Raw genomic sequence first — 22,442 nt, 5'->3', positions numbered from 1 at the left:
GCAAGGACAAGAATCCCATCCTAGCTCTTTTTCAACTTTACTGTACCACGTGCTTGTTTGCTAATGAAGAAAGTGTGAACATAAGGACTGTCATTAATGAGAGAGATGAAATTGTAACCCAGCCTTGTAGTGTGGATATTTGTCCCACACAAACAAAAACAAACCCAACGTTTAGCCAGAGAGAGGAGAGGAGAGGATAGGAGAGAAGAGGAGAGGAGAGTTCAGTTGGAAGAGACCTTCGAAGATCATCTAGTCCAACTGCCTTATCAGTAAGGAAATGGAAAAAAAATAATGCCAAATGATTTACAAGCATCCAAAGGAAGACAAGGTACTTACAATTGTGTAATGCCAAGGACAACCCTTCACTTTTAGAACTGGCTGGACAGTGGCATTCAGGAGTACTTTGTCAGCTCTCTTATTTGTTTCTTGCTGGTGGCCTCTGTCACCTGATATTCAGAAAACCAAGGAAAGGTTGTATTTTGTTGCTGCTTTTATATTTTTTCCTTTCCCCAAATCCTGTGAGCCACAAGACATAAGGCACTTCGTGGAATCTGGTGTCAGCTGGAGAACTCTTAGGATAAATATTGCTGCAAAGAGCAGAAAATCTGGACCCATTTCTACACTTACAGCCACACCCAGGCTCTTACAAGTTTCTTCAAAGTCCACTTAAGGCAAGACTCTAAGCAGCCATGCACAGCATGGTCAACAGGTTCACACCAAACAGGCTATCAGATCACCTTATTAAGCGCAATACCCATAGTTAACAAAATGTCTGCATTGCTATATACTTTATCCAGCACAAAATGATCCATCAAACCTTAACATCTTTACCCCAAAGATCAATAGGATATTAAGATAACAAGCAGCAGTAACAACAGCCTACATTGCTGGAAAAGCATGACAGTTTTTCACACTAAGCAGCATAGGACATATGTAATCAACCTGGCCCTGCTCATTCAGTGAGATCCTCTGAACACCTACAATTATTTCTGCTAGTGAAGATTTCCATTAGGTTAGGGAACTTTACATACATCAGACAGAGAAATTACAAGATCCAGGGACCAAAAAATTGAAAACGTATAGGCTCTGATTCAAAATAAGATTCACAATTTCAGCAATGAAGATAATTAACTACAGGAACACAGGAATGGGATGGATTTACCACCACTTCATAGCAGAATTGGATGACTTTCGTCAGGGCCTGCTGTAGCTCACACGCAAGTCCCATGCAGCAAGTAGGAGTTAGCAAATGACATTTTTCGTATTGTGTTATAAATGAACGTTTTTCGTATTGTGTTATACATGACATCCAAACATCTGCAATGACTTCCTCTGCTTTTATTTAAAAAAAAAATGCAATTGTTACTATATGCAGTCAATTTAGAGACTTTATCATAGAATAAACCTTAAAGGAGGAAATGATGTTGTTAAATAGAGCTCAGCTGAAGACACCAGTGCATGTCATACAGCTGGTTTTAAGATTAAGACGTAAAATTGGTATGTCGATATCCTACGATCATTCATGATTCAAAAATCAGCCACTAGGACAGGAACCAAAATAACAAATGTATGAGCTGTAACTGTATCACGAGGCACCCTTTATGCCTCTAATAAAACACTGGAGCTTAGGTTTCTGCTGGGGGGGGATGTGATAGTACTCTGGTTGATGTCACAGTGCAAAGCCTCATCTGCAGATAAAAGAAACATAAGCTCTAATGAAGACATGCTTAAAAAAAAACCAAACGAACCCCCTCCCAGTCTAATAGCCTTAAGGCATCTTAACTAAAATGTCTGAGAATGAAAACTGATCTGTTTAATTAATGCTGAGCTCTAATCGTTAACAGCAATTACATAACAAAAACTATCTCAAGACAGGGATTCATGCACTAGGAAATTAAATACAGTAGACAAAACAATAATTAAAGAGCTTCTGGAACATTGCTTCTGGAACAGCATCTAGTACATGTACATTTCTGTAAATGCAGGACTGCATCCTTCAGCAGTGGCACAGAAGGACCATCCGGGCTGGTGATCTACGTGATGCTGCGCTTCCAACACAATCTGTGAGGTGCACTGCTATGTTTTGCATCTATGCATGTGAAGAAGCCAGAAGCGGCCATTTCCCATAGTTAAAACTGATTTGATCTCACCGGTTCAAGAGTTCGGTGACCATTGCTACTTTTGAGAGTAGCGTGAGCCACAGCAGAAGGAATTAAAAGGCATCAAATGAAGTCAGGAAGCAACAAGCTTAGAATAAACAGAGACGTGTACTTCAAATACTGCAGAAAGCTACAGATCCTACAACTGAAACCCATTCCAATGGTGACTGGATAAAGGGGTATCAGCATCAAAAACATAATACTTCTGACTTGGAAGTTGGAGCTGCAAGTGGCAAAAAACAGCATGAAGACTCAGGAAGTACTAAATGACTGCCTTGTTCCTGTGGCCTATCCCTTTTCTGTGCCTACTGCTGGCACACAAGGCACAGGGCCCTTTTAAGGCCACCCTTTTACTTAGAGATTTGGAGGGAGAGCCTGTCTTTATTACATCCCTCCAAATCTTTTTTTTTTTTTTTTTTTGTTACAACAAATCAGAATTCACTATAACGATTTCAAAAGGCTGGAGTAACATGGTTACTCACTTGGCAGATTTATGCAATTTCTTGGCAAACGGCTAGCACTGTGGCCACCAGCCTTGACAGCAGCACATTTTCATCTTAACTGCACCTTGAGGCCTTTGCCTTCTGCTGGGGCAAGTCCTGGAGATGCTTTTCACACGGCAGAGGTGACTGCTGCCTCCACAGCTGCAGCAAGCTCTGCTCTCCAGGTAGGGCTGGAACTGCTGACTGCCTGCAGCTAAAATGATCGCATCTCTCCCTTGCACCGTAACAGATAATGCGTGATTATTGGGCTCCTGCAATCTTGGCTCCCTGAGCTATTTTCAAAGGAGCGCGTGGATCTGCTGGAGCAGCAATCTTCACTCCCAAATACCTGCAGCGCTCCCTGGCTCTCCCCTTTGCCTCCAATACCTTTGTTCCCAGTTGCTGTTCCCTCCTTTAAGTCTGACTGGATGGACCAAGTCATCCAAAAGCGACCCCAAATGGATCATTTTCTTGTCTGACTTGGATTTCTGCAACGTGCGAGGCAGACACCTCCCACTGCCTGGTGTTCCCCCAGCATTGAACCACAGCAGTGCCTCAAGAGACACAATATTTGATGTTATCAGGAAACTCTGCTGGGCTGCCGTGGCTGATGCAGTCCCCACAAAGCAGCTGCTCCCACCCAGCCTAACGCCCAGCCCAGGGTTAGCTTGCTCTTTCCCTTCCCAGCTCCCACGGATGCTTGCTCAATTTAGGTCATTTGGTCAGAATCATCTCAGTTCACTATGTAAAGAAAGGAAGAGTCCCCCTTCCCCTCCCTCCCTGGTTATATTTTCTCCCCACTTGCCACAAAAAAATGAGAGCAGAATTTGGCTCAGTCCATCTTTTCCCTTCTGTCTCCCGCTCCCCGCTCACAAAAGCTTCCCTTTGTCAGATTTGTTGGCCTGTGACTGACAAGCAATTACAATAAGTAATTTCATTTCAGTGGAAGATAATAAAACGTGATACCATAACTACCCACAGAGCCTCCGAAGTATTCATGTTCACTCTAATAACCTGGCGAGATGCTGTTAATCTTGACAGAGGCTGCCCAGCAGGTGCCGGGGAGCTGAATCTTCATATTCCTTCACTGTTTGCTGATCCTTCCACAGGGAAAGCTCCAAGCTGTTAAAATGCAATGGCCCTGCTCTATTTTTTAATTACATTTAGTTTATTAGAGGCACAGTCAGACGCATAACTAATCCTGGAGCCTGCCCTGCCTCGCTGAGGAGGGAGAGGAAGGCCTGGCGCAGTTGGGCTCAGCCTCGTGGAGCCCCTTTCCTCTGGGACACGGAGACACAGGGAAGGGAATGTGCGGTGCGGGGCAACTCTGCTGTTTTCCAAAGCTGCTGGTTTTACTAATACTTCCCTCCCCTGCCTGGAGACCCCTTCAGTGCAGGCTGGTTTTGTTTTCCACTATTCTTGCTGGAGTACAGATCGGTGCTGCTTTGCCCCTTCCCTTCAGCCCATCTGTCCCCTCAGAGTGCAAATGGGATGTGTGCAGGCAAGGGGCCGGGGGCACCCGCTACTGAAGAGTTACTGAAGGCATCTCCCTTAGGAAAGCTGCATTTACCAGTCCTGTGGAAACAACACCGCCTTTCCCTGAGATGCCTCCCAAAGGTGCCCCTCAGCACGAGAGAAAGGGCAAGGAGAAGAAAGGCAGTAACTGCCTACAAATGGAGGCCACTGCTGCATTTCTCAGCTTTCTGCTCCCCCTTGGAAGCACAGGGGGAAATCAGGGCCTTCTGGGCAAGCACCAGGTATGTATGGCCCCTCTGCTCCCAGGTGTCTCACTGTATGGCACACCCTAGGTCCTTGAGCTGAGAAAGCAGCACTTGTACCACGAGCACCTCAGTGTCCTGACATTAAAAGGGTGATGCCCATTCCTCCTCAAAAACCTGCTTACTTCTCAGGGCATCGCTTTGGTGCACAAGCAAGCCGTGGCCTCCCCTCCTGAGCAAGCAGGATCCCACCCTGCTGCCCGAGCAGAGGCAAAACCGCCCCGCTCAGCATCCTGCAGCACTGCGGAGGGGAAGATGTAATGCACGTGAGCTGCTGAGTCCAGCAAGGAGCTCACAGAGAGAACAGCACTCGGTGTGGTGGCGCCTTTCCAGAGAGCAGCCTGACCTCCCCAACACCACGCAATGCAGAGAGGGCAGCAGAGAGAGGGCACAGATTTTGGCTGGACATGTTTCCACAGCGTCAGTGGTGGTTGTTGGCTTTTTCTGACAACTCAATTTTCAAAATTTCTGTAACCAGAAGTGCATCATAACAGAGGTGAGATAGCAAAGATCGCTTTGGGTGGTTTGAGGACTAAACACCAGATGAGATGGGTGTTTGAGGACTATATTGTTTTAAGGAGGTCTTTTAAAGAAAGAAAGCCAGAGGAACTGCTCCCAGTCAAGGGCAAAAAAACCTAAAAGGCCATTGCTAACACTTCCAATTGCTAAGGAAGAGTCCAGCTATAAGATAAACTGAAGGACCAGATTAAAATCCACCTGGCTGCTGTTCTGTAGTTTCTTGTTCTTGTTGAATCCACAATTGTTATTAAATTGTGTTCCAAGCTCTTGAGAAGTAAATGAAATACTATAAAGGAAATTACAACAACAGTGATAGGACTGTCTCCATCTTCCAAACATGAAGATGTAACATGAAGATATAACACGAACATCTCTATCTGCCACTGGGTGGGTTCCAGAATAAAACCTGCAATATTAAGCTCACTGGAAAGAAAGCTACACAGGCACCAGGTCTGACCTCTTCCCAAACCAGGGAGTGGAAAAGGCAAGACCATCACTTCCATCTTCTATTCTTCAACCAGTACACCTCTAGGCCCTGCCGAATTTGGGTGGAACTCAGTATTCGTGGTGGAGAACAGTCCCATGAAGCACACTGCATGGACCTCGCAGAGCGTTAATTCCTTCACTCTCCTGTCATTTCTGCACAGCTGGATGAAGCTTTGGAATGGAGGCATAATGCTTAATTTTAGCATAGCTGAGCTGTGGTTTTCTCGAAATAATGCTCAAAGCAAAAGATAGGGGATGTTCCTGGTATTGTCTGGAAATCTACTTACCTTACAACTTCAGACATCCTGCCCTTTAATCCAGAGGGCCTTCCTAAGTTTGCATAGTGAAAATGGGAAAAAAATGAAATTCTGTATTTTTGAATAGTGAGAACATGGGAAATAAATAACCTTGGGCTTTCTCTCCTCCAAGAAGAGAAGTGATATAAGAGCAAGCTAAGTGCAGCTGACTTGTCTGGATTCAGAAGCATGGTCCAAACCAACAAGAGAGCCTCTTGCATGAAATAAAAAGGTCAAGAGTATAAAGATGTGATCTCGCTGGGGGAAGAGAGCCAAGAAAACAGTTCACTATTTAAAGAGCTGATTAAACAAAATATAATTAGGGCTAACTTGGCCCCTTTCCCAGAGTTCATAAACCCACACAAGGAATCTCCTCTGGGGGCAGTACAGCCTGACGTGTGCCTTATTTAAATCAGGCCATTTAAATAGCTGACCTTTTTTAGTGTGGGCTTCTGCTCGTCCATACACCAGCACCTCTTTCTGCAGCTAACCTTTTAAATTGCAGCCTGCCTGCTTGTGTCTCCCACACCTGTAGTCACAGCACTGACGTAGCAGGAGCCGACTGAAGAAACCAGAACTGCAAAAGAATGTGAAGTTCCAGGAAACCCTTTGCTGCATTTTTATTTCCTCTGTCCCATTTGCCAAGCAATGGCCTGGCTTACATAGCCTCAGAGGACTAGGTGAGCCCAGCTTTCAATAGACTGAAAATCCCAAACTGAAAAGACAAAACTAACTTTTGAGGGCAGCATTGCGCAGAGCTAATCCAGGTGGGGATCTGACCTGTTGTCATCAAGCTTTCAGCCTCTCCAGAGCCTCATTTTGCCTTCAGCAGCCTGATGTGCTCCCTGCTGGACTGGTACCAGGAACTCACTGCTCTGCTAAACCTGAAGAACAGATTTTTAGCAGCAAATTAAATCACTTGGGCACAAACCCAGCCTAACCTGTTTCACAGCTTCCAGGCAGGTGGCTTGCATTTTATTAGCGCATTGCTCAGGTAGAGTTGGCTTTCCATGCCAGTACTGACCATACGGACATGTCATGTTTCTTTGTCCTTGGATGGAGCACAGGGAATTCCTCCTCTGAAAAGAAAAAATCACATCGGAAAAGCACCTGCGGGCTCATCACCGTGAAAGCCAAGAGAAAGAATGGGAGAAGAGTGGGATGGAGAAGCTGTAACTGCTTTTCTCTCTGTCTAGAAACCTCACTACAGTCTGACTCAAAACCCTTGAAGTCAGCAAGAGTTTTTGCTGCAGGAGGCTTTGTATCAAAATTTGATTTGGGAAGGAAGAATTGCAGCTATCAAGGGCTTTCATTAAAGTAAAACAGTGATTACAGAACAAGAGCTAGAGTTAACAAAAGAACAAATGATGGTGCACTGCTTGGCAAGACACGTATGCCTATTCTGCACAATAAGTTGTGCAGTAGACACTTCCCTTCCAGGTTGTTTGGATGCTTTTACTTTATTTTCATTTGTCTCAAGGCTTATTAGCAGGAGAACGATGTAAATTCAGCAAGCGATCTCCCAGAGATGCACATAGAGAGTGTAAAATATGTCCATTCAGTAAGTCCAAAAGCTAGTCAAATATCCCCTCCCACTTTTTTACAACACTGCAAATATTTTCTGAGTTCTTGATTGAAATATATGTAATTATGCTGGTTTTAGTCTGAATTGATACTCCTCCACATATTCTGCACACACGGCTGTTTCTACACTCTTCAGAGGAACACTACTGTCAAACATTTTCAGAAGCAGAGAGTGGACACGGTCCTAAACAAACACCGATTCCAACAAACTGGTGTTGAACGAGGCTGATGGAGAGAAGGAGTGTTTGCCTTTTTGTATCGCAGACGCTGGGAAATGTCTGAGGAGCCTTTATTATCCCCGTCGCAGTAGGCAGTGCAGATGGATCTGTGAGATGGAAGGCCATGAACAAAACGCACATCAATATTGTGGAGCTGCCCAAGGCCAAAGAATAACTCACAGCAGCTTTACCAGACCTGCTGGATTTACTGCTTGTTTCTCTATTCCTTCTGTATGAAACTCCTTTGAATTGTATCTGTTGCATGTCACGACCAGAATGTCCACATGAAAACTGACTCTCCTGGCTCGCAGCTTCACATCCACTCAGTCTTCCTTTCAGAGAGTTACAGCCCTGAACTGGAAACACCAGCAGAAAGCTTCTTGGAGATTTCAGCCCAGCAGTTTAAAGGTAGAGTTAAGTTGAATTGAAACTCCCATTTTAGTGGCTCGTTAAGTAAATCCAGGGGTGCCAAAAAAGGCACAGACCACAGCAGTGTAAAAACAACAACAAATACCCCTTTTGCCCCATGCTTAGCCACCAGCCAGCATGTTTTCTAACATATGAAGTGAGTTTTTTTTAATAAACAGCTGTGTCTGATCTGAAGTAATGGCCACAAGACTATTTTCCTGCTAATTCCCATATTCATTTAGATTAATGTCTAAAATATTTGTTTGTTTGTTTTTAATGTGTCATAATTAATAACATTTTTTTCAGACTGACCTATTGTCCCTACCGAAACATTTCTCTTTGTTTTCTCCCCTGTAACACTTTAAAAGGGAGACGATTTCTTGAAACAATTACCTAGGGTTAATAACACAGAGCCCAAGAACACTTACCCTCTCCACAGCTGCAGGAGACTGGGGCTTAGCTGAGGGACATGCACCACCCTGAACACAAACAAGCCCAAATAGTCCACTCAGGACCATTCTGATTTTCCTGAGTTTCCATGGATGCCTTCTCCATGAAGTTTCGTTTGTCCTGGTACTTTGTGACCCCAGGAGGAGGGAAGTTGCTATTACAGTCATGAAAGGATCAAAAGATACAGCCCAACTCTAATTCAAGCCAAGTCTTTATGCCAGGCCCCTGTTCTGATCCCAGGGCAGTCACACAGGAGGACTGGCAGCCTAAAAACCTGCTCAAAATCCCTGACTTCAGTCTGAACCACTTTTCCATTTGTGGCACAGAAAGAAATAAAGACACGTAGGCTCTTCCTTCCCTCCTTGAGTTAACCCCATATCCATCCTCCCTCCGAGAAACGACCACATTTCCAAACACGGACAATGATAGTCTGAAAAATGTGGATTCTGCACATTTTGCCAAATATCCCAACTTACACGTCAGCATAATGGCTTTCCTTTTCTCAGGAAAAGATTCTGATAGCCCAGATCAATCTGTTCACAAAGGTTAAGAGAACTTCTCTTTAGCCCCTTAACAAAATAATCTCGGTCAGATCTACAGTAGAAATTGGCTTGTGCCTAGTGAATTTGCAGAGTCTGCTTTTTTTCGCATGTGTGGTTTGTTTTATACCTCGCTTATATAACACTTATTTATCACAGCCACACAGGCTAATTCATGTATATGTATTTAGTATAAAAGCATTTGAATTAATGTTCCCAGCTTGTTTACTTTGAAGGACTGAATGCCCCCTCAGGAAGACATATTGATCTTGAAGGGGGCCATTCTCTGATGAACACTGGTTCCTGCAATATTTATGGCATCTGAAGCCTTTTCTCTACTCTTGATCTTTTGAAAAGAGATCCCGAAGGAGGGTGACAAAGCTTGGAGAGGGGAGGAGGGAGAAGAACTACAAGAGGGGTCCCTTTGCTCCGAGTGTAATGTCGAAATGTAAACAGGACGGTGATCAAGGACTGTGTCTGTTTCTAAATTAAGCATTTAGAATGTACATTAATGAACGTGAGAGGAAAAAACCATTGAGCCAACTTTATAGAGAATGCTAGAATGGGAAAAAAAAAAAAAGATCTGCAGCTTTTCTCAGTTTTGCAGCTCAATTCTGCTAATTTAGGCCGTATAAACTGTGATTTTGGGGCCAGCCAAAAGAACTGATGTCAGTGGAAACATCAGAAAGTAACCTCTTCACAGTCTAGCACTTGCCATCTTTATAATTACTCCACATGGCCATATTTATTATTAAAAATACTGCTTGTTTTTTCTAAGATTCTGCTTCCTCACCATAAACTGGGGTAGTTTCTCCCCCTTCTAGCCCTGGGCTACCTGTAAATCTCCAGGTGCAGGAGCAGGTACTTGTTTAGAGCATGCCTAGCAAATGGGATCTTCTTTCTCAGGTAAAGCCATTTACCAAGGCCAAGGTAGAGAGCAAATGGCTTTGCTGCTGGGGTGCTCCCATCCATCCCCTCCTCCATGCTTTTATTCTCTTTATCACATGCTGTACACAGCCCAACTTGTATATCCAAGTGTGAAAATCCAAGTGTGTCTGTCACACTTGAATATCTTGGAGTGTTGGAGTGTTACCAGCCTCCTCCCTTTGTGTTCTCATAGAAAGGTACAGGCAATAAGCAGAAAACCACATCTTTCTCCCATTTCTGAAGGATGTGCCATAATATCCTGCAAAACAGGTAATAAGCAGAGTCATTTGCCCTGCTCTGTTGAATGGAAGAGGTCTGTGAGGCTGCCGACTTTGAGCTGTGCCTCCTCTCTGTATTTTGGCTGGAAAATCCATGCTAACTTTCAGAAACCATGGTTGAGCCAGGCTGGGAAACGATGAGGCCAGGAGCCAAGGTTACATTGTAAAAGATGCATTTTTCACTCAAAGAGCTTTGTTGCACCTAGCTAAAAAGAATTTGATGGAAGATTTGATCAAAACAAATTATTCATAGGTGCAATGTGATGAGAAAAGTAAAGATTCAGGGATTAAAAAAAGTGGGGGAAGGGGTGGATTTTAAAAGCATTAGCTTCAAAATGGGTCTGGCAAGTCCTGATTCCTCAGAAGTGACCTGCATTTGAAACTTCCTTGCAGGGACAGTGGATGCAGATGGGATTTCTAAAGAGGACAATAAGGGAGCGATAGAGGTTTAGAGCATCGAGAGCAGGATAAAGAAGTTGATGATGACACATATGCTCTTGCTAGCACCTTTTGCACACAATACGAAGGAGATTCATCTCTCTGCTATATTAAGATGAGCGACTGAAAGGAAATTTCTCCCCATAGACTCAGTCAGTGGAATGGACTGCCCCAAGGTATTTTGGTGGCCAAGAGCAAAATCTTTTTAAAAAGCCGTTACAAAAACCATTACTCATTTCTCTGCATTTAGAGCCTGTGTGGAATATATATCCTCAGCAACAAACCTCCTGGTGAGTCTTATTAAGAAAATCCCTCTAAATTAGGCAACCAGAAGTGTCAGTTGTCTCGGGCATCCCACACCAACCTGAAGCTCTGCATTGCCGCAGCTGTTCCTCTGCTCCCCAGGGGCTGTAACACCACATATCCCAGTAAAGAAAGGTCGCTCTCACCTGGGTGAAACACTCCAGATCTCTGCGGCTCCTGGATGGGGTGACCAGGAACCAGAAGCTGCAGAGGCACAGCCTGCTGCCTATCAATTCCAGCATCAGCCCTCTCTCTGCTTTCAGTGGGTTTCTGCATTCATTTTGTTCAGACGTCGAGATCTGGTAGGGTTGTGGTGTTCTGTCAAGATTTCTACCTGAAAAATTAAAATAACCAATTTTAGGTTTGCTTTGTGTTTAGTTACTTGTTGCAGCTTGTCACCAAAGCTCACACCTCTCTCAGCTGTGTGAGGCACATCCCTGGCTCAGTTGTGCGGAAGAAAGAAGTCAAAGCACTTCTTTCATCCAAATATTTGCTTTAAAGGGAGATCAGAAAACTTAACCATGGCAATGACTCTACAGGAGAGGTGGAAAATCCAGAGTTCATCAAGTAGTGCAGTGCCGAAAAGAGAAACGGACATTCAAGCTCATTTCACTACATAATGTTATTAGTTATATGAAATTAGACTGTCAAATACAGCTTTATAAAACGCAAGAGGGCAAGGAGGAGAATGAACACACAGGGGACAAATCACTGTCACTCACAACGGAGTGCCTGGCAGACTAAGAATTAAGTTCACTCCTCAGGGCAAGCCTTCCCCAGCTGTTATAAATACATTTTAATGCCCCTGTCAGAATGCTGAAAGAGTGCGGCAGCCTTCCCCAGCGCGGGATGTCAGGTGTTTTCTGTCATTCAGAGAGCTTGAAAAAGCCACATTTTGATGGGGGCTTTGTCACTGTTCCCTCTAGCAGTGCTAAGGCGGCTTCTCCAGCGGTCAGACGGGGTGGGTGGTGGTTTGAGAGCAGGCACGGGCTGCTGCCAGGCTCCATCCCGCGCTGCTAAGGCAGGCAACGAGTTTGTTGGGCTCCTTCAGTCCCCCTCCGGACTGTATCGCCAGATCAGCATTGAAGAGGCCGCCTGGGTTTCTCCTCGGGGAACTGACGCAGCAGGAGGACTCCAGCCACGCTTGGGTGGTGATGGCCAGCCTCTGGGAGCCCTTGTTCAAGATCACACCACCAACTGTGGCTTCCCAGAGGAATAAGGTGAGGCCGAGCCTCCAGTGCAAACAACGCCGTGCAGCCCCAAGTACGGTGTCGCCTCCCTTTCCCTGTTAGTCCAGGTCCCAGGCTCCTCCCTTAGCTGCAGCCCGGCTTTGTGGTGACCGTGAGCTAGGATGGAGCCAATTCTCTTTGCTGCTACTTTATTTTTTCATTTCTGAAAAGCCTTTCTGCAGAAATTAGTGCCAGGAGGGGACCTTTCCCCCCACTGCCAGGTGTGCCATGTTCCAGCTGCCAGCCCACAACACCATCTCCAGCAGAAGCAGAGCTAGGTCAGGGCTCCTGCAAGGTCAGGGCTCTCTTCTAGATCAGCAGCTCTCAAACACAGTTCTATCAGCCCAAGAAGAGTGAAATCACATCCCCACTTTTGGGTTACTGCTGTTTTCACTTCCCTCTGGAACACAAACCTGCCCTAGCTAGACTGCAGGCAGGAACCACAGGGCATTTAGCCCCACTAGGAGATCAAGCACAGTGACAAAATTGGAGGTAGCCATGAACAGGAAACCCAAATAGGCAACTCTGGAAGAGGAGCTCATTTCAAATCGAGAGCTCTTCCATCAGAAATGGGCTACTCCATCCCAGGAGAAAGGCTTGCAGGGCTAAGCACTCCTCATGTGTTCCCTTTGGGCTCATGTCGGTGTTTGATCCTCTTGCTGGCACCGGGATGACATGGCAAACCCTTCCCAGTCCCCCCAGTTATCCCAGTACAACATCTTGCAGGGTTTTCCCCAACCAGAACAACGAAACTAAAACAACAAGCCTTTGGAAGTCACTGAAACGCCCCCACCCCTCATCACTGAGCTGTTATGAGTGCAGAGCATGGCCCCTGGAGGCCAAGTGGGAGGCAGCAAGGCTCATTTTTACTGCCGGAGCAGCCCAGCCGTCAGCACGAGGCACATGCTTAGAGGCAGAGGCTCTGCCTTGCCAGGCAGGCATTGCCGACTTCCCACTAAGGCGCTGCTGAGGGTGATAAAAATGAGCTTGCTGCTCTTGCACTGCGATGTCTGCGGCTTTGCTGATGTGAATTTCTGACCTCGGGTCTCGACTGGTGCCAAGCCAAGCACGAAGATGGACAGGGCAGCAGCTACCGGCTCGATCCGCGGTGACGCTCAGGGCCGAGAGCCGAAGGCATCCTTTTGGATCGGGAAGCCTTTGTTTCTATGATTTGTTTCCTTCCCGTTTCATTTCTAAATGGCTCCTGTTTGCCTGCGACCGCCTCGGCGATAGTTCACGTACAGTAACACGCCAACCTACCGCAGAACGTCTCGGGGAGAGATATTTCACTCAGCTCAGCAGCCCTTGCAGGGAAGCGCCTGCCGTCGGAGGCGTGTGCTCGTCACCCGCTGATGCATGGGGCTGTCTGAGCACAGACTGGCTCAGCGCTCAGCCCGCGAGAGGCAGATTTTATCAGCGGCACTGTTGCGGCACTTCTTTAAAAACCGATGCGGGATCTCATCTTTCTGGGAGCACGCGCGTGCGATTTACAACCTGGCAGCCAGCAGCACAGCAACGCAGATTACTCAATTCATCATTTCCCAGGAAGGGAAGGCAGCTGCTGAGGCACGAAGAGGTTTCAGTTGGGGGAGACCTGGTCATTATCTACTGAAGGAACGGCTTCAGGAAGCATACCCTGCTTCCTAAACTTCAGCTGGAAACAAGACTGCATCCCCCATACTGGAGCTCCCATCCCGCCCTTAGCGCCATGCAACCAAGACCCACCATTGGAAGCGGCCCCAGCACTAATTCCACTTTAAAATGCTCATGAGACACACAGATAAATAGCGAGTCTCTAAGCCTCACCCTCCTAAGTTTAGGGACATGGCACTGGGGCCAAACTACCATGCTCCAAAACAGAAACTCTCCTCTCCTCCACCATGTGGCTTTTTAGTGTCCCCCTAACCCATTTTTTTTCCCAGTAGGTATCTTATTGCCGCCACTGATGATGACAAAACAGCCTAAAGCATTTCAAACTGCATTTCAAACTGCTTCTCCTTTTGCTATTCTGATTAACCAGCAGCACAATGAAGGGAAGAAAAGTGTTTTCTAGTTATAGACTACCTCTCTGAGACACCTGGCCACAGGCCTCTGATCCAGGCAGAGATGGCTGATACCTAGATTGAGCTGTGCACATCTGCTCTTCGCTGGTGAGAGCTGAGGAAACTTCTACTTGATCCCACTGAGTTCAAGTCTTCTAAGTTAAGCTTGAGAAGGTGCCACTTCTGGTTCATCAACCAGACACTACGCTGTGTGCAAAGAACACTGCAAACAAAATTAACATCGAGTTATGCAAAGTTGTTGTCTCCCAGCCTCTGCACCCTACGCTGATTTCATCCTCGGAGTATCCCAACCCACAGGTGTCCCATTTTCTCCGGGAGTTTCCAGGGGTCCTGCACGCAGAGGGTGCCAGAAGCACAAGCACAGCTCTGTGACAGCCACCAGTACCAGATGTTATGTATGACCTTGCTCAGCACCGCAGAAAATCTGCCCTCCCTTCCTGAGAGCAGAAGTGGCTTCACCACAAAGTGACACCACCTTCACAACATCCAGCACTCTGATTTTCTAACGGATAACTTCTCTCTCACTTATACAGCTGAAGAAAACTATCACACACCTCTCCCTGGGCTTGTAGCCATAAGGTGGAGGCTTGTGCTCCCATACTGCCAGCCACCAGCACCAGGTCCGAAGAGGCTCCATGAATTCTGCAAAGCAACATGAAGGAGGAAATAAAAATGCTTCAGCGCCTTTGCAGCTCAGCAGATGGCATGAAAGACGTGGGGTTAATTAGGCTACATGTCCTTAGAGATGCGTCACTGGGCTGGGTCTCCCTTCTCCCAACAAAATATTATAAAACCACCGGGGCTGTTTCTTCACCAAACACACACTCTCTTACAGGAGATCCTCAGCAGTTCCCACTGGGGGAAGGTGATTTTTTTCTGTTTGACACAGGATCACTTTTTCTACTTTCTAAAGTTCACCGAGCTGGTGGGCACCAGGAACTCCAGGTTACAATGTGGAAGGTTAGAGGTGGGAGGAAGGGGAAAAAAGGATAAGAAATCACAACTGGTACAACTCTGTCCTTACCTTTCAACATATGAGCTTAATAAAGCCATAATGAATGTATTCTTGGCTACATGTGCTTTTCCAGCAGCCTTTGCAGCTCTTGTGTAAGAACGACAGCTCTGTCTCTTGGGGCATAGCTCAGTCCCTGGGCCATTAACAAAGACCTTGAAAGGGCTCCTGCTCTTTTCCTTTTTTTTCCTAATGTTGAAGAATTCCCTATAACACTATTCAGAGACTCTGTGGGAGCGGGAGGAAGGAGAGCATCTTGCTTTGCTGGTTTGTAGACTTCAGCTCTTCAGAGGTGGCTCACACAGCATTGCCAACGTTCAGCTTGCAGGCTTGGGGCTTAGAATGAAGGCCACAACCCACTGGTTTGCTTCAGGGAAGGCTCATGTCTGTCCCTGGCTTCCAAAGTGGGTAAGTCTTTCCTTTCTACATCCCATCTTTCTGCCTGGCAGGACAAGGAAGAGCTGACCCTACAACTGTGTTCTCAGGTAGGATGCAAGTTTGCACCCATCCATGCCTCTGGGGCTTTGGGTTTGCCTCACTTACGCTACAATATCACATTCCCTTGGCTCCCAAAGCAGGGGCTGATGCACGAGGCTCACAACCAAGAGGCAGGGTTCGGTTAGATTTGTTGACTGAAAGCACAATGGCAGTTTAAAGGTGTAGGGCATATAACTATGAAAAGCAAAATATTTTAAGGAAATACATTGCAAGAGTTAATACCCAACATTAATAATGAATTCCTGCAAATAAAGCAGAATATGGTCTAAAAACGCTTGCTGCAAGAACTTGTAATAAAATAATGACAAGATAAAACCGCAGCTATTTTTATTAGAAAATATTATTGAGTTCTTACGAGGACAGTGTCTAGCAGCTTCAGCTGGGGCAGGACTCAATTACAAAGGAAAGAACATTACGCCTCAAGGTATCTACATGCCTAATTCCCACTCCATCCAGTATCTTCAAAGATACAGCCACAACGGCCTTGCCAGGGAAAGCCTGCTGTATAGTCCTGCAGAAAACACGGGCCCAGGGCTACCCACCTTCTGTAGCACAGGGGTGCCAGCTTCCTTCAGCCCTGTGGCTCCCGAGGCACCGCCTGGTGCTGCCTTTCAGTATTCAGGACTACGCTGCAGGGTGGCAACCCGGGGTGGCAGTTAATGTGATGGGCAAAGGCATAATGCTGGAGGACATTAGAAGGCAAATCATAAAAATAATTTAAAAGAAATTACTGTACAGCTTTACAATAAAAATGAGCATATAAAAGAGGTTCAGAAGAGCTCGCTGCTTCATTCTAAAGCAAGTCTGGAAATTAGCTAGAATTTATCAGACAGCTTTTGGATCAGAGACGCAATAAATGCTGATGTAGTTGTTAGAGAAGGTCTCTGATCTATTGTTCAGAATAGAAAATATAAACTTATCTACAGTTCATCTTTTCCCTTGGGTTGCTTTTTCCATTGCTTTTCTCTTTGCTCCAGACAATTAAATGATGCTATCTTTAGTGCCCACTTGATACAGATACCCCCAGCCAGAGTGGTGTTAGTCTGAATTGTGTAAAATAAGCTAGTATATAGATGCCCCATATTTATGTTATGTATAGATGCCCCACAGTGCTAGCAAGCACGGGTCAATGACATACAAGGGTGACACAAATTGTCCTTAAACAGTCTTAACTATGTGGGGGAGGAAGGCTGGGGTAGGAGGAAAAGTGTGCAAATGGTCAAGAAAGAAACATTATCACTTTCCCCAACAAGTCATGTATCCCATCCCTAGCAGCTCATGATCTGCTTGCTCTTAAGTTGAAGCTTTGTCTTTTGTGGGATGGGAATTAATCTCTACCTATTTACTAGGCAATATTAAAAAAAAAAAAAAAAAAAAAAAAAAGCGAGCTCCACTTTCTTTTTACAGCCAAAAAAGCTAGGAAACAGAAGATCCAGGGTGAGATTTTTCCACCAGTTCTCATTACTGTCATCCCTCTGCTCTTGACAGCAAAGGGCCAACTGATCCCTGACCTGCGCAGGGATGCTCCTGGTGCCCGTCAGTGCCTGTGTGGCTGTGAACATTAATTTTGGCCAAGGAGACTGTTTCAGCTCCTACAGACTAAATGAGTTGATGACTTTAATATTCACATGGAGAGAGCCACCCTTTAATTTCAAGGCCCTGCCAAAGATGCTTTGTGACAGTTAAGTGTGCAGGAATTGCTCCAGGCAGGAGCATCCCCTTGCCAGGACCCAGACTGACATTTCGGGGAACCAAGGTTTGTAGAGACACCTAGACCTTCACTCAAGGCATCTGGCACACGGGGACAGATCAGGGGTATGTCTTAGCCCCTGTTAACCCCAGACTTTCTTCTAAAGCTCACTGCTCCAGAGAAAGGTGACATTTCTCCATATACTGGCTCCAGGCATCTGTGCATAGCCACGCTGGCTCAGGGACAGTGGGAATAAAGCCATGCGGAGCCTGCCACCAGTCATCTTATATCCTGATGCGTGAGGTTTAATTACCATTGTCATTAGCACAGTTTGCTTCAAAAGTAGTATTTAACAGACACCATCATACAAGTTCATTATCTCCTGGCTAGATGGAAACATAAGAGATTAATTTGGTAGAAATTAATTTTTTAAAAGCACAAAACAAAACACAATACAACCATTACCTAGAAGCCAGGGGGTGAAGCTAAATGCAGCCTTGCATTTCAAAAGGTGCTTTTGGAAGAAATGTTTAAACACAGATAATAGATTTCTTTTACCCCACTCTTAAAAACGGGAAATTGCAAGGGTTTTGAAAAACACAGAAGCACGAATATTCATCACACAGATGAACATTTCTCCGATAACAAACCTCTGTGGATGCTTTCATCCCAAGCAGTGTGTTTTGTGGTACCTTTAAATATGGAAAGCATTGCTCCTTTACTCTCCCGACTTGCACAATCTGCCAGTGGCCCCAGGTCCCCACAGGCTTCTACCACTGCTTGTTTCCCGTGGCAGTAGTTAGTGCTTCGACTGCACCACCAAGAATGAAAAATGAAAAAATGAACTGGATTTGCGAGGGCTGCTTGTGCCAAACAAGAAGAAGAGGAAAGACGAAGGGAAGGGAAAACCCTTACTGACCTTTCAACATTGCCAGGATGCTTGCTGGGGGAGAAAGGAGCCAAGACATCTCTTTTTATTTCCTCAAGATGAAGTTTTAAGGGGCAGGCTGAAAGCTTGTGCTGGTGCCAGACTCTGCATGGACAGGGGCTCTGTGCTACCGCCGGGTCGGATTCACTTCTGTGCTGCCTTGCCAATGCCCTCAGCATTTCCTCCCTGCACAGACAGACCCAAACCACATGAGACGGAGTCAAATTAAATTACCGTGTGGTTTCTTTGGTTTGCACAGACGGTCTGTGGGATGGGAGTAAAACAGGCCCACAGAGTCCCCCAGACATCAAACCAGCGGGGAGCCCAAAGGCAGCAGGGCCCCTGCAGCCTTGATACAGTGCCCATGGCGAAAGCCTGGTCCCTGGGAGCCATGGGGCGTGGGAAGGAGGAGTTAGCATACAAAGAGAAGAGGGGCAGATTCTCAACAGGACAAACCCACCTTGCTTCACTCTTCAAGTCCAATTGCATTAGCTGGACATCAATCCTGCAGCCTAAAAACCACTTACAAGTGCATCGAAAAATCCTCTTTGCTTTCTGAAGATGCTCCATCCCACTCCACAAAGGTATATCTCCATTTCCACTCCCTCTCCCCTTCTAACCTCCCCTCATTAAGAGTTTTTTAAATGCATCCCACAGTGCCAAAACTTAAAAAAAAAAGAAAAAGAAAAATCCCTCTCTCCTCTGCTCCAAAGAGCAATTAAATCCCATTACCCTTCAGCTGGCCCACTCAGGCACGACGGTCACTGACAGCCTGTGAAACTGTCACCGAGCTATCAGCAGCACGGTGGCTCCAAGCTGCAGTTGCTGAGCCACCAGCATGGCTCGGGGAAGCCTCGTTCATGGATTTGCTTCATGTTCACTCCGTACCTGCATGGAGCTGTCTGCTGGGATTGGCTCGGCTGTCTTCTCACTGCAGACGGGAGCAAAAAGCACACATGTGAGCACCTAACATGCAGAGGAAGCACAGGCTTACAATTACAGAGCTATCTCTGGAAGCAAAAACCAACCAACCAACCAAGCAAACAACATGGCAAACAGTGAAACACAACAGCAAGGCTGTGAGCTGTCAGAAGCTGGCTGCATGGGTGGCAATGCCATGAAATGTCCTGCTTTGCCTCTGCTTGAGTTAGTGAGGCATTGCTTACCCTGCTTGTTTTACAGCTAGGACTGGGGTAATGTACTGAATTCCCTTTGACTCTTCTTGCTAGAAGTTGGAGGGATTTTCAGCAGGTGCTGTAGACATGATATGATTAGCAGAGATTTAGCAGCATTTCGCTGTGCCTCAGTGTTCCTAGAGGTCAAGAAGAAAGACCTGTAATAAAGACAAACCCACCAGCATGATGCATATGACAGAAAATAATGAAAACTGGATCTTAGTCAGCCAGAAAATTACCCAAAGGAAAAGGAGGGCTAAGGGTTCAGAGAATAGCCCCCAGCAGACCAATCTCAGCCGATCTATTCATGCCTTGGGCTCAAACGTGGCTTTGCTTTGAGCCGCAAGCAAAATGAAATTAAAAAAAAAAAAAATCCTCTCTTCAGGAGTGCCTAAGAAGAAAGCAAAAAAGCCACCTGGAGCATCAAGTCTGTTCCACCTTGTTTCAGGCCAACTCCAGAAAAGGTATCATGCTACCTCAGAAGGCCAGGCCAGCTTGTCCAAGGGCATGTTCCAGGGGCACACCCAGGGAAGACCTCATCCCTTCCCAGCTGGGCCCTTGGATCAGAGAATGTGAAGTTTATATTCCCTCTGCACTGTTTGCTGGTCCCTATGTGCAACTCAGTACATAGCACAGTGAAGACAGGCATCACTTCTCTAAAATCTGCAGCCCTTACGATGTACCAAGCTACATACCAAACAGTGACATCTTAAAATCACAAGTGTCTTCTGAAAGTTTTGGCTTCTATTTTTGGAAGGCAATTCCTTCCCTTGGAGCATCTTGTTTAAAAAAAAAAAATAACAGTTTTTCCTTCCTTCCATTGGTATTTGTGATAGAATGATTGCAAGGTCTCAGTTACTCTGTATTCAGTGTGCTAATCCCCTTGGAGATAATGTGTTGCAGTCACCACAAAACCAGGCACTTAATGAGATGATGGAAAATAGGAACTAGGTGAAATGCCTAACCTCTGGCTATTTGGGATTACTGACTCCAGAGGACAAGTTGAATTATTTTTCTATTATGTTTATTCATACATCCACACAAGCTTTTTATACTAGCTTCCAAATCACATAAGCAGTGTGTTTCACTTCACAGAACTACACTTACTGCCACAGCTGAGACCACAGGTCAATGTGGCTGAAAATAAAAATATCAAAACCCAAACTTACCCAGCACATCTGTGCTTCCCAGCCAGGAACCTTTCCTTCCTTGAATTCCTCCTCTGCATTAAGTTCACGTGGTGGCAGGGAGTTGGCAGACGAATGCCCACTCCTGAAGGAGTTCAACATTCCTGTATTTTCCACGCTGATGTTTTCCCTGGTGGGAGTGACTGTGGCTGCCCTAGAGGGGAACAGCCAGCTCCTCCGCAGCCCTCAAGAGTCCTGGTTTCATGCTGCAGGAAGCATCCAGTGCCTGCCAACAGAAGAGAAGTTGCTGGCACCAGCAGAAGCAGATGGGGACCAAATCTAGTAACAGGGCAACAGCTCTGGGCCTGCAAGACAAGGTCTCCTGTCCAGAAGCCCTCACTGACATGCTGTGGTCTACAGAGTAGAAGATGTTTCTCCAACCTCCTTAACACGAGATGACCAAAGCAAAATACAAATATGAAAGGAAATGGTCTCAAAACTAGAAGTTTTTTAGGGGAAACACAAGCAAAGGAGTCTCCACCTCAAGCTTAGGCTGGCTGAGTCGAAAGCAGAAGAGATTTTCTTTAAGGATTTTCTTTAAGGATTTCCCCTGGTCATGTGCACCCCCATCAGTCAGGACTTTCTGGGGTTGCTCTTCTCCTGGGCAGACTCCACTTTTCAGGCTCCCAGAACAGCCAGAAACCCACGCAGCAGCTGTGTGAGCCCTCCACAAGGCAGGCCATGACCCATGGGACATCCCAGGCTCCGGATGTTCACCCACCCCACAGCTTGCCTTTTACATGAGACAGAACCACCAGCAGCTCCATAAGCACTACATCTCGAGACATAAATAAGAACCTAAAGCAAGCAGGCCAATTTCCCCATTAAATGCATATTGCCACCATGAGGCTGAAATGAAGGCCTGGGTCTGAATGTATTGTTGACAGGAATCCATTTCCAGAGGCATCAATTATTTACGGCTGCAATAAATCATTTACATAGTGCTGTAAATTCCAAACAGGGCTGAACAAACACAAGGCTTCATCATCACCTGTTTCTCTTACAGCCAGGGCTGGGCTGGGAAGAGGTGCCTATCTTAAACAGGATTTATTGGAGGTCTTGTACTCAGGGCTTTGTACTCTGACTATGGTAAGAGGCAAAACTTTATAAAATAAAGGGTAAATTAAGGTTAAACCTCGTTCTAGCAGTTCCAGGACTGCTGTGTTAACTGGTAGCAACATGTGAAGTTGGTTTGTTACAGCCAGCCTGGGGGTGGCTGGAAGAGGACCAGATAGGGTTATTCTGCCACACAGCCATGTGAGTGCAGAACAGGATCTGAAAACACTGAAAAATTTTGGAAAGCACTGCCCAGCATCTTCCACCCTAACCTGGGGAGTCACTGCACAGAGCTGTGACTGTGCCGAAGTCACCTGGGTAGGGACAGCCTCGACCAGCATCCATCCACCAACATTAGGGCTCAGAAGTTCTCCTACCTCCACTTCTACCTGAAATTTGGGCAGCTGCTGGGAACAAAGCCATGTGGGGGTTTCACAAGGCATGCAGTAAGTCATCTGCTAACCAGGGGGGAGCTTCTGCCCAGCGTGATGGGAATCCCAGAGCGAGACGCTGTAGCCTCGCTAACCCGAGGTCGGATCCTGCTCACACTGCTCAGGAGCTCGCTGGCCAGAGGCTGATCCAACCAGGGGGACCCACTGCCGGGAGCAACCTTTGCAGTATAAAAATCAATCCCCCGGGTTTTGGGAGCTTCTGCAACTTGGCTGCTATCCTGCAACCCCCTTCCTTATAAATAAATAACTAAAGCAACAGATAGATGACGCTGACACAGGAGAGCAGC

General features: G+C 46.1%; 1 protein-coding gene across 1 annotated transcript in view; it reads right to left on the bottom strand.

Annotated features, from left to right (window-relative positions):
• LOC311439266 (uncharacterized protein) overlaps positions 1-22,442 on the bottom strand; it is a 218,497-nt gene that overhangs the window by 183,085 nt on the left and 12,970 nt on the right. Inside the window, exons 6-11 of the mRNA XM_084524761.1 lie at positions 20,630-20,873; positions 19,018-19,216; positions 18,277-18,471; positions 14,159-14,359; positions 11,012-11,199; positions 337-446 (exon numbers count right to left, since the gene is read on the bottom strand). The gene's annotated coding sequence lies outside the window, so the exon portion shown is untranslated. The remainder of the gene's footprint in view (positions 1-336; positions 447-11,011; positions 11,200-14,158; positions 14,360-18,276; positions 18,472-19,017; positions 19,217-20,629; positions 20,874-22,442) is intronic.

The sequence above is a fragment of the Aythya ferina genome (assembly GCF_964211825.1).
Source record: "Aythya ferina genome assembly, chromosome: 6".
NCBI lineage: Eukaryota > Metazoa > Chordata > Aves > Anseriformes > Anatidae > Aythya > Aythya ferina.
Note: the sequence above shows the minus strand (reverse complement) of the source record. Positions and strands in the feature narration are given on the sequence as shown.